The following is a 6,072-nucleotide window of genomic DNA, read 5'->3' on the forward strand; positions in this document are numbered from 1 at the left end:
GATGTGTAGATATTTAGGTCTGGAACAAAGAATTTGGTTTGACATTCGAGTTTTCAGATCACGGACTGTATAGAAATTACTTTTCTCCACTTTTTAGAAATGTTTTTAACAATGTTAGGCTGCTACAGTAACACAGACTCATCTCAGTAATGTGTGTTTTTAATCTCATGCTGAGTTTCCAGTGGCCTCGTGTTTGTCTATTCTCCTCATTATACTATGCAAATCTGAAGTGATTTCTGAGAACACATCTGTGTACCTGGATACCATCAGCTACCATCTGGCAGTTGTCGGGTTGCACATGTAACTGCTAAGACTGGTGAATCTAAATCTTCACCACAAAGTCCGTTCACATACAACAGGAAGGGGAGTGAGTGGGTCAGCGCTCAGGGCACAGAGACTAAGTTGGCCTTAAACACACCATTTATTTCCATGGAAACAAACACAGCCCGAATTACAAATACAGTTTAAAATCCCCCTATATGTAACGGGTGTATTAAAAAATAATTTATATTTCACCAAAGATCCATCCTGCAGTGTTATCTCGCTTTGTCAGTATTGGTTATGTATATGTGTTTATTTATATATGTTTATTTTCTGTATTTATATTTTGGGAGCTTTTATTTTGTTTGTGTGACCTTTGACTTCCCACGAAGTCACTTCCTGTAGCTGCGCGCTATTTTCCTCAGTCGCCTAGAGGCCCCGCTGAGGAGGGGTGAGCGTACGCTAGTGTTCTCAGTTACAGAGCAAATAAACACAGTTAAAGTAACTAAAAGTAATTCAAACACTGCTCGTTTCCTTTGTGCATTTTGTCTCATAGTTCTGTTAGATGTTTTAGTGTGAATTAGTTTCTCTGTTGAGTACAGCACTTTATTGTAACATGCTAGTTAGCATGTCTCAGATGAGAGCATAGGAGCATGCAGGTGGCTTCTCATGTGGTCCGCTATCCTTCTCTCTCCCTTGAAGGTGTTCATGCAGAAGTCCAGTAAAGTGAAGTTGCTGTACTGTTTTGTTTTTATTTTAAACAGGTATGTGAGCTCCCTCTTTTATTTTTGTGTCATGTGAACTGGTTATATCTTCTGTTTGTTTGTGATTCATGTTCACTGTTTCAACTTACTGTAAATATGTAAAATTGCCACTGGTAAATGAAGTCTCCCTAAAGTATAATTTTGTTGATGAGGTAATTGTCACTATATGTTCACGATGCAGTGCATTTTTGTTTGTTATATATGAATATAAATACATTTTAGCAGTATTATTTGGTAATTGGATTTGTTGTAATGTTGCACCTCAGTCGCCTAGAGGCCCCGCTGAGGAGAGGTGTTCATGCAGAAGTCCAGTAAAGTGAAGTTGCTGTACTGTTTTGTTTTTATTTTAAACAGTTCTGGGAGAATAAATCCACCCAGCTGGCAAAGTGAGAGCTGACTCCTCTGGTCATTCGCACAACACAACGCAGAGAACTAACGGCAATAAGAGTTTAAGGCCAGACCGGCTACAGTGGTGCCGTGACCCGGATCCACACCACTTCAGACTTGCTCATCGTGGTTCGTGGAGACGTGATCAACATCAGTTTGGTCACCAGAGGTTGCTGTAATGGACAATTTAATGTAAGCTCTGAACACAAATCCCAAGCGTTCGAGGAAACACTTGCACCTTTTTTTTTGGACTGTTGTTTACAAGGTAAATTTAATTCTGCTGTTTGCATTGTACATATGTTATAACAATGGATGATGAAAAAGTTTCAAGTGACGGGTTCAGCTTTGCCATGGGAAGAGGGAGGGTAATTGAGGGGTTGCCTAGTACACCTGTTCGTAGTGCAGGCTCCCCAGCTTTCTGTTCCACTCGCATACTTGGTTGCACATCTTCCAGTAGTGGTAAAGGTAACTCATTCTCAGACCCTTCAGCTACAGCAGACCCAGCATTAAATGACCTGATAACACATATAGCTCAACAGGTGGGGCAGACCATTAGGGATCAGTTGAAAAAGGAATGTGGGGAAAGGGATGACGGGGCCGCACAAGCTCAGAGCAGTGTAAGCCAGCCACCCAGCGAGCCCACTTACCTTAACCTGACTGGGGCAAAGCTAGTCCTGCAGTCAGATGTGAGAGAGCCTCCAGTCTTCAGAGGAGATGGGTCGGATAAACATACAATCTGTGAGTGGGAGGAGCTGATGAGAATGTATGTCAAGAAGCGAGCAACACCCCTTCAGGAACAGTACCAAGAAATAATGTTCAAGTTGATGGGCAAAGCTAAGGACATTGTAAGAATAACTCTGAGAAGCACCCCATCGTTAAAACCTTGTGAGAATCCAAATGTTATATATGACATACTGAGGCAACATTTCAGTGACATGACATATTCGTGTATGCCTATGGCCGATTTCTACAGCACAGTTCCAGTGCCAGGAGAAACTCCTGTAGAATATTGGGTCAGACTGAATAAGGCAGTTGATGCAGCAGAGGAAAGCCTGAAGAGACTCGGACGGCACATGGAGGATCCCTGCCAGGAGGCAGCCATGATGTTTGTGAAGTACTGCCCTGATCCCACCCTTGCTGCTGTTTTCAAGTTCAAGGCACCAGATAAGTGGACAGCCAGTGAGATTCAGGAGCAGGTGAATCGGTACCAGCTTGAGATGAAAGAGCGTATGCTCCCCAGGTCTAAGTGTCTCACACCAGTTAAAGCTAACATCCAGACCCCTGCAGCTGATGGTCTAGCGACATCAATGCACCCGGGAGAAACACAGGTGCAGGCGGGATCAAATGAGACAGTAAAGTCCCCTTGTAATGACAGTTGCCTGAAATTACTAATCAGCCTTTTTGACCATGCTTTATCGCAGAATAACCAGGTTGCAGACAAGCAGCTTCCTCCAGGTCAGGCCCGACCCAGATGTTGTAGAGTATGCCAGTCCCCTGAACATTCTACCCTTGTGCATTGTAGGCAGAAACACCTATGCCTTGCATGCTTTGAGCCAAACCATATTAAGAGAAACTGCCCTCGTCGCTCACCGATTCAAAGGCGCCCTGCCTCCCAACCTAATGACACCCAGCCTTTAAACTAGCTGGCCCGCATTTGGTGAGGGGATGTGTGGGCACAGATGTTGAAACCCTCGGCAGTGATGATGTTGAAAAGCATTACATTAAAGCATGTGCAGCCGCACCAGATGGTGTTAAGGTGGTAGTACAAAACACACAGAGAGTTGGCCCGTTTGACAAACTGTTTTAAGATAAGATAAGATAAGATAACCTTTATTAGTCCCACACGTGGGAAATTTGTTTTGTCACAGCAGGAAGTGGACAGTGCAAAAGTTATGAGGCAAAAATTAGAATACAATAAGAATAAATACAGTACACAACTGTACAGAATAGAATAAAATAAAATACTATATACAGTAGAATAAAATAAAATAAATATACAATAAGATAAAAATAGAATACAAATACAAATACTATATACAACTGAGTAAAAATACAACGATGACAGAAAGGATTATTGCACTTAGTATTATTGCATATGTATGGATGTGTGTGCTTGATCAGTTAAAGTCTTTATTATGGAGTCTGACAGCAGTGGGGAGGAAAGACCTGCGAAATCTCTCCGTCCCACACCGTGGGTGCCGCAGTCTCCCACTGAAGGAGCTGCTCAGTGCTGTCACAGTCTGCTGCATGGGGTGGGAGACGTTGTCCATCAGGGATGACAGCTTAGCCGCCGTTCTCCTGTCACTCACCACCTCCACTGGGTCCAGAGGGCATCCTAGAACAGAGCTGGCCCTTCGGATCACCCTGTTCAGTCTCTTCCTGTCCCCAGCAGAGATGCTGCCGCCCCAGCAGACCACACCATAAAAGATAGCAGAAGCCACCACAGAGTCATAGAAGGTCTTCAGGAGTGGGCCCTCCACTCCAAACGACCTGAGTCTCCGCAGCAGGTACACTTTTACACTCCCGTCAGCATTAATAACAGACACCACATGCAGGGTATGCTTGACTCTGGTTCCATGGCGTGCACACTCAGTGAGCAAGCAGAACAGAGTATGCTGAGTGAGAATACACTGCCAGAACCCACTCCCCTGCCTCAAGAAATAGTGCTAGTAGACTGTGGTGGCACACTTACCAAGCCCAAGTGCATGTATGAAGTTGAAATGAAACTGTATGGAGAGACCTGTATTGTTCCCATCCTTGTAGTGCCAGGTCAACGTGATGATATAATCATTGGCACAAATGTCATCCGGTTTCTCATGCACCAGTTGAAAATAACCAATGACTATTGGCGCCTCGTGTCAGGTGGCGGTTGTCCCCCAGAGTGTGAGCAGTTTCTTGACCTCATGGCTAATTCATCCCGATGGAGAGGTGAAGAACTCCCAGACAAGATCGGCACAGTCAAGCTTCAGCAGTCAGTCACCTTGTTAGAAAGACAAGAGCATCTAGTCTGGGGCAAGCTGCCGAGTAATGTTTCTATGTCACCAGGGAGCACAGTGATTGTTGAAGCCACTTCATCAAAGTCCATGCCACGTAACATCATGGTTGGCCGCATCATAACGCCATTGTGGGGTGATAGGTGGGTTCCCATGAAGGTCACTAACCTGTTGGATAAACCAGTCACCCTGAAAAGAAACAGTAAGTTGGCTGACGTGTCCCCTTGTGTTGCTGTTGAGGATTTTGAAGTTTTCCAGGGCACCTGTCGACCCCAGAAATCTGTGCAGGAGGAAGAGAAGGATGATGCCCACCTCACTGATCTTAAACAGAGACTAAAACAGGTTGGGCTCAGCGAAATTGATATTGACCTGTGCCATGTTGGTCAAGGGGGGAAGGAGAAACTGGTTAAAATGCTTGAGAAGTACAATGACATTTTCTCCAAGCATGCACATGACTGTGGCAAGGCCGAAGGCTTTGTACACTGCATCAGGCTCACTGATGAGAGGCCATTCCGCCTTCCTTACCGCCGAGTCCCTCCAGCACATTATCAAAAGCTGCGACAAGTTTTGTCTGAAATGGAAGAACAGGAAATCATCAGAAGGTCCGTGAGCGAGTATGCCTCTCCACTGGTGTTAGTGTGGAAAAAGGATGGTAGTTTGAGAATCTGCACTGATTTCAGATGGCTGAATGCAAGGACCCTCAAAGATGCACACCCACTGCCACACCAGTCTGACTGCCTTGCTGCATTGGGTGGAAATACCTACTTCAGCACCATGGATCTGACCTCAGGATTTTATAACATCCCTATGGCAGAGGAAAACAAGAAATACACAGCATTTACAACCCCAATGGGATTGTTCGAGTACAACAGAATGCCCCAAGGACTCTGTAACAGCCCCGCCTCATTCATGCGAATGATGCTCAGTATTTTTGGGGATCTGAACTTCAGTAGTCTGCTGTGCTATCTCGACGATCTGCTTGTATTTGCTCGGACAGAAGAGGAGGCCTTGGAGCGGCTAGAGACTGTGTTTCAGCGCTTGCGCATCCATAACCTCAAACTAAGTCCTAAGAAATGCCACTTAATGAGGTCATCAGTCAAGTTTTTAGGCCACATTATAGATGGCAATGGAGTGGCTGTGGACCCAGCAAAGGTTGAGGTCATAGCAAAGATGACAAAGGCTGAATTGATGGAGGATGATGGCTGCACCCCGTCAGTTAAGAGGATTAAGTCATTCCTGGGGATGATATTCTACTATCAGCATTTCATCCCTAGCTGCTCCACTATGGCCAAGCCTTTGTTTGCCCTCACTGCTGGACAAAAGAGGAGAGGGAGAGTTAAAACAGGCACCAATGCTGGTGTATACAGAAAACTGAAGCCCTCTGACTGGACAGATGAATGTGACGCAGCTCTGTCTAATCTGAAAGAGAAGCTGTTGAATTGTGTAGTCCTTACACATCCAGACTTTTCTTTGCCTTTGATATTGTCCATTGATGCTTCATTAGATGGGCTCGGTGCTGTATTGTCACAAATACCAGCTGGACAGCAGAAAGCTCGTCCAATTGCTTTTGCAAGTAAGACCCTGAGCAATTCACAGAAAAAGTACCCAGCCCACAGGCTAGAGTTTTTGGCATTGAAATGGAGTGTGTGTGAGAAGTTCAGTCACTG

At 45.0% G+C, this 6,072-nt stretch overlaps 1 long non-coding RNA gene across 1 annotated transcript; it reads left to right on the forward strand.

Annotated features, from left to right (window-relative positions):
- The first annotated feature begins 932 nt into the window (after positions 1-932).
- LOC113027504 (uncharacterized) lies at positions 933-1,415 on the forward strand. The gene is made up of 2 exons (XR_003273067.1): positions 933-963; positions 1,318-1,415. It is a non-coding gene; the product is annotated as an uncharacterized LOC113027504 (long non-coding RNA).
- Positions 1,416-6,072: the final 4,657 nt, after the last annotated feature.

The sequence above is a fragment of the Astatotilapia calliptera genome, chromosome 7, assembly GCF_900246225.1.
Source record: "Astatotilapia calliptera chromosome 7, fAstCal1.2, whole genome shotgun sequence".
NCBI lineage: Eukaryota > Metazoa > Chordata > Actinopteri > Cichliformes > Cichlidae > Astatotilapia > Astatotilapia calliptera.